This window comes from Cornus florida, unplaced genomic scaffold (genome assembly GCF_030987335.1).
Source record: "Cornus florida cultivar Cherokee Brave unplaced genomic scaffold, ASM3098733v1 CherokeeBrave_3.0.0_Hap2_Chr02, whole genome shotgun sequence".
In the NCBI taxonomy this organism is placed as follows: Eukaryota; Viridiplantae; Streptophyta; class Magnoliopsida; order Cornales; family Cornaceae; genus Cornus; species Cornus florida.
The window spans coordinates 44,446,483-44,455,600 of NW_026775572.1; the positions used below are offsets into that span (position 1 = coordinate 44,446,483).

Below are 9,118 nucleotides of genomic sequence, written 5' to 3' on the forward strand. Positions count from 1 at the left end.
AAAAAAAAAAAATCTCAGCAAAAAGAAATTCATTACTCTGATGGTCACCAAAACTGAACTGAATTTTACCACATTTTGATAATAGTAAAAATGAAGTGAAAAGGTGTGTTATCTTAAAACTTTTTTACACCAAAATGTTATATTATCCTACCTCAACACAAAATGAAAAACAACAATTGGAATCAACAAGTTCGTCAATATTTTAATAGATTTTCAAAAGGACCACCATAATTAAAGGGAGAAAGAACTCTAACCTTGAATCTCAGAAAGCTACTCTTCTGACCTACACGGGAAGAGCATCAAATAACACTTGTCAACACCAAAATTTCAACCACCCAACAGATAACAACAAAGACTAACAAACAAATGAGCAATGCATATGCAAATTTGAAAACATGATTTCGGATAGCCCCAAAAAAAGCACAAGAGCAAAAAGCAAACCAAGCAAACCCATCAATAGTAGAATTTTCCAACTAACAGATAATGAACCCTTTAGAAGAAATAGAAAGTCACAAAAAATTTAACATAATATGAGAATAAAGTACATATAAAACATGAGTAAGGAATAAGTTTTATTGAATAACTTAAACATTAACCCAACAATCAAATAAACTCAAACCCACCAATATGTGACTGAATTAGTGTACTCTAGATGAATGTCGATGGAATATCGCCGCATCTCTGATGAGAAAATGATGGAGACCCTTTCCTGAGACTGCATCTGGGTTTATCCAGCATCTCCTGGCTGCCTCCAAAATGACCTTATCATGACGAGTAAGGTTTGTGTCTAGTTTGAAAGTGAGACAGATTGAGAAATGGTTTGACTTGCTGCAGTTTTGGGCAATGCATTAAAAAGGAGTGAAAAGATGTATTATCTTTTAAAAAATGAGTGGGAATGTAAATTTTGTATTGGAAAGGTCATTGAGTGTGGTCTCTTCAAATTCTATATTTTGATTAAAAAGAAAAAAGAGAGTAAAAAATGTATAGAAAAAATAAAAAATTTATACACTTTGTCACTTTTATAAATAGTATAGATAGATATAGCTATAGATTTATATTTTGATGTGACACCAAATCATCATGTTTCTAGCTGAGGTTTCCAAGAGGTATGCAATGGCATCAAAAGAGCCATCAAATGTATAAACTCCATCAAAGCAAGAAATTCAAAGTGCACTTGAATAAACAATCTACATTTTGCATAGTCTTACAAATTGCAATCAATTTTTATTTAATCTGCAAAGAAAAACGCATGAATGTAACCTTTATGTTTCAACCTGCAGAGTAGTTCCAACAGACTTTGGGATCATGCAGAGTATATATCGAAGAACAGGTTACTCCCTGCTCCAGCATAAACATAAATCTATAAACATTGATTTATTAGAAGTATCAAAGTCCCAGCCATAATCCGATCTCTAGTTGCCATTTTCTCCCCATATCTCACAAATATTTCTGCTAAATCAAACGACCCAACCTCTCTCAATTTCTTCGCCACCTTCTCAAACATAATCACCCATTCTTCATTTAAACAATAACGCAAAATCTATTGTAATCAAACCTATGAACCTCAAGTCCTCTATTCATCACTCTCTGCACATACTTTGTTGCTTCTAAAGACTTCCCTGCCTACACTAAACCGCCAACAAAAATCGTGTCAAAATTCACTAGTGGGTCTGATCCCTTGCAGTAACATTACATGTGTATGCATTGTAGGCTCACAACCTCTCTTTATCATCTCTCTAAACACTTGTATCTGGTTTCTCAATCCTTTACACAATCTTATAAGCCTCTCTAACTCGAGCCTTTGTCAATAGCCTATAAGTTAACGACCCCAATGTCAAATTATCAGCTTCAATCCCTCTCTTATGCATTTCTTCGAACACCAATTGAGCTTGCCCACGCTTACTTTTTTTACACATCCAATTAATCACAAGTTGGTACGTTGATAAACCCAAATCATCAATCCTTTTTCTCCTCATTGATTGAAAAAGCTTCAATGCTTCATCGAATTGATTAGTCTTGAAAAGGGTCTCCATCATTGTCTCAACCGTCTATCCATCCAATTCTGTTTTCAACTGCTTAAGTATGCCTTCTCAGACATCACCACATTAACCTCGGGTAATGTTTGCTGCTGTAATCCCACATCGGGAAAACATAAATGTGAGGTATCTGGAGAGTCCTATATATTAAGTTGAAAGCCTAATGCACAACATACTTACCTGGACGGGATCAATGGGTGATCAAGAAGGCCCATGGTCGAGGTTGGTGACCTCCATTGCACTTAGGAGGGGTGCCCGCCTAAGGTCTACTCAAGTAGTGGAGCCTACGTCATAATTTGTGGTAGTGGGGGCCTGCGTTCGCGCGGCCCCTACCCAATATTTTAAGCCCAAGGTTTTTTTTTATTGAAGAAAAAATTCCATAGTGTTCCAAAAATAACTCTATTATTCAAAATTCTCAGAATCCACCCCCTTTGAATAATTTTAGCATTGCTTAGCAATGACCACCTGTTTCCCTGACAGACAGGTTGACCGGACTGCTGCAATCTATGGCCACTTTTTGTAAAAGGCCATATCTATATATGTATATATCATCCATTTTCCATTTCAACAATCCTCTTCCAGCGCCCCATTATCCACAAAGCAAAACAGAGTGCCCAAAAATCCCTCAGCAAAATGGGGAGATGCATATGAGATAACTTTGAAAAACTGCGGTACCAGACTTTGATTGCATTGCCACAATGCCAAACAAACATATATCCGAGTAATGTTTGATTGCAATATAAAGGAGTGAATGAGCTTTTAAGGCCATTGGAAATCACAAGTTCATAGCACAGCATTTGGTTCACACTTGACAAAGAGAAAGATCTATCAGCTTGGCAAGTGAAATAGACATGATGCAAGGTGCTTCGAATTGGGAAATTGCATAACCGCTATAATATATTCTTCCACGAGCTTAGCAACTTTCCATTCTGCGTCATTATTTGACCTCCTATACGCCTTCGCTGGAGTCTCCCTAAATATTGGAAAAGCAAATATATAGTTCTCCAATTAAATATACGAAATCTTAAGAAGATAGATATAACAATCTTTCTTCAAATGTCCAAAACAAGTATAAGATCCATTCGCAGAGTATTGTATTTCATTGTCACCAATATTTGCATTTATATACTTTTTTGGAGTATCAACCAGTGATTATGTATGAATATATCATTAGTTTATGATGTAGGACCATTTATAATAACGAGTCCAACAAATTCATCAGTTCTGATATCTAAAATGGAACTTACCATGAATCAGTGCAGCTTAACTGAGTTTGCTGAACTGTTGTGGTACACCCCAGCTGGTTGGTTGCTCCTTCAAGAACCTCAGGATTTTTCATTTGGCATGTGTTTTTCGGACTGTTAGGTGGATGTTCAGTATCTGCATCTAATAAAATAGAATTAAAGAAACTTGAATTGTAAAAATAATCAAGCTACAAAGGGAAACTTGAATTGAAATTCTTATCAATATCCACAAACATCAACACAATATGCTAATTAAATATACATATAAACCGATATATGTTTATCCCTTGTGAAAAGAAAAGTTGAGTATAAATTTTATACATATAAGGACCATGTAAATTGATGAAGGAAGTACATCAAAAGCAAACAACAAGAGCCAGATATCACTACTTAATCCCATTATTTATGTAGTCTTTTAAATTAGACAGAATCCAGAATCCCTACTACTTTTACTTATACAAGAGAACTATTATTCACACCTTACATATGACAATGTAATATATGGTTGAATTCTCCATAAATACTTTTCTCCCATCGTGCAGATATTAGTGAGTGAGGTATCACATTTTAAAATTAAATATCAGTGCAATTGTAGTGCTCTAGCGAAATATTGAATGCTATTGAGGCATCAAATTATTCTAGCAGGTCCCAAACTTCTCCCCTGCATCCGCATAAATGCAACATTTTAACCAACGGGCTTTGCAAGCTTATGCAGAGTAAAGGAACTTGCATTTCTTAACCATCTGAACAAAAAACATAACACTAGTCAATAATAAGAAGCTAAATTGAAGCATTTGAAACAAAACCTTATTTGGCACAAGGAATAAGGTATATAGGGCATCTTCTTTTTTCTTTTTTTTTTTTTTTTTTTTTTCTCTCCTGGGAAATTATAGGCATCTTATTGATTCTTGAAATTTGAGTCCTAGAAAATTAAATTTTAAATCAATCAAGATAATATGTAGAATATGAAACAGTATCTGGGTTTATGCTATTTCCATGAATTTAAGTCCAGTTTCATAAAATTTTAATGCTATTTCCATGAATTATTTCAAAATGCTTTCTGCATTTAAATTGAGCACCACAAAATAATTGCAGAATTTTCTTGCATTCTTTGTTCCCGACAGGATTCCAATTATTATTATTATTTTTTAATAAAGTAAAAGTTCATTTAAAACCACCGAATAAGCTTGCCCAAGCTTACTTTTTTATCCGCTTTTTATTTGTTAATGCTTCAATCCTCTCTTGTGCATTTCTTCAAACACCAAATAAGCTTGCCCAAGCTTACTTTTTTTACACATCCAATTGATAAACCCAAATCATCAATTTTTTTGGTCCTCATTGATTGAAAAGGCTTCAATGCTTCTATGGAATTGATTAGTCTTGAAAAGGGTCTCCATCATTTCTTCAACACTCTCAATTTCCTCCTGGAACCCTTCATCAACCATCAATTTCCAAACTTTTGAAGCCCCGACCAAGAAATATAAGAAGATATGCGCATTCAACTTTTAAGCTTGCTTTTGTATTAGTATTTGACACTAACAATGGGTAATAACATGAACAATGATCAGATATTCAGATATGCATTCACCCTTCATCAAGCATCAATTTCACTGACTTGTCCTAATTTGCTAACAAAGATCAAATATGCATTCAAGAGTCAAGTATCAGATCAAAGTTCTGTCTAGACTATCTTGAGGTTGGGGTATAATGTTTGCTTCTGTTGTCCCACATCGAGAAAACATAAATGCGAGTTATGTAGACAGGCCTATATAATGAGTCGAAAGCATAACCCACAACATACTTACCTGGACGGGATCTATGGGTGATCAATGACGCCCATGGTCTAGGTTGGTGACCTCTATTGCACTTAGGAGGGGTGCCTGTCTAAGGTCTACTCAAGTAGTGGAGCCTACGTCATAATTTGTGGTAGTGGGGGCCTGCGTTCGCGCGGCCCCTCCCAAATCTCTAGTATGAAGTTTTTATGTGGTTTCAAACATAAAGCTCCAAGTTTTTTTTCTGTGGTTTTTATGTGTGGGGTTCAAACATGAAGCCCAGAGATATTCTATTATGTGGCCGGCCTCTTTACCTTTTTAGAGTGAATGGACTAGAACCATCAAAAGTGAATGGACGCCTGCACCATTAGAAACAGAGGTTCTAAAAACTAGAACCATTAAAAGTGAATGTAGTTCATGCACGAGGAGTCCAATATAGAGATTGGCTAAAGGAGCACACATCAGGTTGTGTGTGTGTGTGTGAGTGAACATATCGGATTCAATACCAGTGAAAATCTATAATCTAATGATGTCACTAGGGAAGAAAAAAAAACCTGCTATTATGCAGTAAGGTTTTTTGGCACCATTTGGTTTGGTGTTGCTACAGACCTAGAGTTTCCTGTGCATCAGTCCTTATTATCCATGATGCGTTGCCTACAGCAGTGAATTTACAGAAAAAGAGGTTTTTCTCTTGCTGCTATATGTCACAATTGTTTTAGAGATGTTGATCCAGTCTCTCATCTTTTTTTGGGCTGTTCCTTTGCTCAATCAGTTTGGACTTGGTTTGCTTCAGTTTTTCACTGTCAAGATTTTCTTCAGATGACTTCTTTTCAACAATCTGTTCATTGGGTTCTAAATTATTCTTCTTCTAGTTTGAGGAGGAAATTGGTGAAAGTCCTTTTTTGTCACTGCTCTATGGAGTATTTGGAGTGAAAGGAATTGCAGAATGCATGAAGATACAAGAAGGCGCACTGAGGATATTGCTTCTTCTGCTTGGTTAGAGAGTCTTGCCTTATGTGGTCTTACTTTGGCTGATCTTCAGATTGTAATGTAACTAGGGTGCTGATTCTTCCTTGAATCTCATCCTTAGTGCTGCTTTATTGATCCTTGCCTGCCTTGTGGGCTTTTGCTGTTGGTTTTGTTTGAGATTCTTCCTCAATAAATAACCACATTTAGCCAAAAAAAACTGTTTATATATGATAAATAGGAGAGGATTTGACCATATTCATTCTCCTTCAAGCTACGTCACATTCATCTAATCACATCTACCAAAACCCTTCAAATAGTTCTTGTACAAATAACCCAAATACAAGGCTTCTAGGCATGTTTTTAGACCAATATCCACCATACTGTAATCTCTTAACTTATTTTATATTCTACTCTTTCTAAAGCCATATCTTCCATTTATCTGAGCAACTTCAGATCTTATGCAGAAAAATCTTCCATGCTCCTTTTGTCTTTTCCCTTCACCTTCAAGAAAAGTTTATCCATCTACAAGCGCTAGTCCTGGTAGACGCCATCGAAAGAAATTTTTCAATAAGCCTAACCATCTAAACCTGTCCCTTACTTTGACTTATCAAAAAAAAAAAAAAAAATACCCTTTCCCTTACTTTGCTACTTACAAAGTCCATGTTTAGGTATCCTAACGCATCCTCTTCTCAATCTGTCCCTGTCTTTCAGCTCATCGAGCTCCACGTCCACACTCAAACATACTTTATTGATTCCCAAACTTCTGTCCTATCAATCAAATTTATGTCGTAAATCCCATTTGGAAAGATTCACTCAAATAGTTCATTAAATTATCAATTTATCACCATTCCACTCTTTCCCCATTGATTTCATAGCATACACTTGGTCAAAATTGATCACCACAGTTACATGTTCAAATTACCAAAGTGAGACGCTTTTGTAGTTGTAGTTCTCATTACTACTCAAGTGAAGAGAATATCTAAAGGAAATAAATCAAATTAGAGACGTTTCGTGAAACCCCCTTTTTATGTCAACAATTCATTTATGCCAAGGAATTTAGATGACCATTGTTCTGCAATGATAATTCTATTTCATTGTTTCTATAGTATATTCCCCAGTAAAAGTAAAACAACAATAAATTTACTTAAACAAAATCTTTTAAGCAATCGTCAATAGGCCATAATTATACTACCCAACAAGTAGTTAGCATCAAAGAATTATCTAATCTCATTAAATGCTTACCAACATTTGCATTGACCGTTAGTGATTGGCTGCTATCAAACCATCCACAATCTTTTCCTCATTCTTATCCAATTCTCTAACACCCTCCAAACACCCTTCAAATCCTGAATGAAACCCACTATCTGAAAATTTAGCACAGCATCCGAGAAAACCTTATCTTCTGAGCTGTTCCATCTTTCACCAACTCCACCACTAGTGATCTCTTTACTACTACTCTTCACAATGTTTGGACCTTAACAGCCGATATATAAACAGTAAAGAAATGCTACTTCAAGAAATAATCAAATAAAGAAGGGGAATTCATGAAACAAGAATTATCACCTGAGTTATGCCTATCTTCGTCGGAGAGGTTCAATTGCCCTGTTTCTCCTCCAATCTCTAGTTGCCATTTTTTCCCCATGTCTCGCAAATATATATGCTAAATCAAATAACCCAACCACTCTCAATTTCTTCGCCACCTCCTCAAACATAATCACCTCTTCTTCATTTGAATAATAATGCAAAAATATATTGTAAGAAAACCTAGTAAGTTCAAGTCCTCTATTCATCACTCTCTCCACATACTTTGTTGCTTCTAAAGACTTCCCTGCCTTCACTAAACCGCCAACAAAAATGGGGCCAAAATTCACGAGTGGGTCTGATCCCTTTCCTCCTCCTCTTCCCTAGATGCCCTTGCAGTGACATTATACTATATGTATTCATTGTAGGCTCACAACCTCTCTTTATCATCTCTCTAAACACTTTGTGTTGCTTCACTTGCCCTTGTCAACTTCAAAAGCCCCTTCATCAATCCATGATACACACACACTTACATCTGGTTTCTCAGTCCCTTCCACAATCTTATAAGCCTCTCTAACTCTACTAGCCCTTGTTAATAGGCGATAAATTGGTGACGCCAATGTCAAATTATCTGCTTCAATCCCTCTCTTGTGCATTTCTTCAAACACCAAATGAGCTTGCCCAAGCTTGCTTTTTTTACACATCTAACTGACAAACCCAAATCATAAATTTTTTTGGTCCTCGTTGATTGAAAAGGCTTCAATGCTTCTATGGAATTGTTTAGTCTTGAAAAGGGCCGGTCTCTCCGTCATTTCTTAAACTGTCTCAATATCCGCCGCCTGGAAACCTTCATCAACCATCAACTTCCAAACCATTGAAGCCCCAACCAAGAAAGATGGGAAGATATGCGCATTCAACTTTTAAGCTTGCTTTTGTATTTGTATTTGACAATAACAAAAGGGTAATAACATGAACAATGATCAGATATGCATTCACCCTTCATCAACCATCAATTTCACTGACTTGTCCTCTTTTGCTAACAAAGATCAGTTATGCATTCAAGGAGTCAACAAGTATCAGATCAAAGTAAAAGGTCGGTCTGCCTGTCTGTCTGTCTGTCTAGTCTATCTTGAGGTTGGGGTATAATGTTTTGACTCTGACTCTACGATTTTTACAATGCCATCATCTCTCTCTGACTCGTCGGAAAACAGCTTAATGGTCTTTGAAAAAGGCGTCCATACCTAATCATTAGCTTAATGGTCTTTGAAAAAGGCGTCCATACCTAATCATCCCAGTTGCCTGGTGTTTGACCGTACACAGTACACTTAACAGCTAATGTGATCCTAGCCGTTATTGTAACGACTCAAAATTAATACTTTTTAAATAAAAAAAATTCGACATGACCTTCCTTAAAAATAGGCCTATCACAACTTGTTTAATTGCATTTTTTTACCTGTCATGGTTCAAATTCCGAATTTACGGCAACAAAAGATAATGATATAATCAACTAATCTAGACAATGCTTCAAACTAAGATTATCAATCCATTCATCAACAAGTTGCATACTATCAAATCC

At 36.0% G+C, this 9,118-nt stretch overlaps 2 non-coding genes and 1 pseudogene across 2 annotated transcripts; 2 read left to right on the top strand and 1 right to left on the bottom strand.

The window, feature by feature from the left end:
• Positions 1–19: 19 nt before the first annotated feature.
• Positions 20–8,687, bottom strand: LOC132294834 (putative pentatricopeptide repeat-containing protein At1g26500; annotated as a pseudogene).
• LOC132297552 (U1 spliceosomal RNA) lies at positions 2,209–2,369 on the top strand. The gene has a single exon (XR_009479256.1). It is a non-coding gene; the product is annotated as a U1 spliceosomal RNA (small nuclear RNA).
• Positions 5,078–5,238, top strand: LOC132297571 (U1 spliceosomal RNA). The gene has a single exon (XR_009479275.1). It is a non-coding gene; the product is annotated as a U1 spliceosomal RNA (small nuclear RNA).
• Positions 8,688–9,118: the final 431 nt, after the last annotated feature.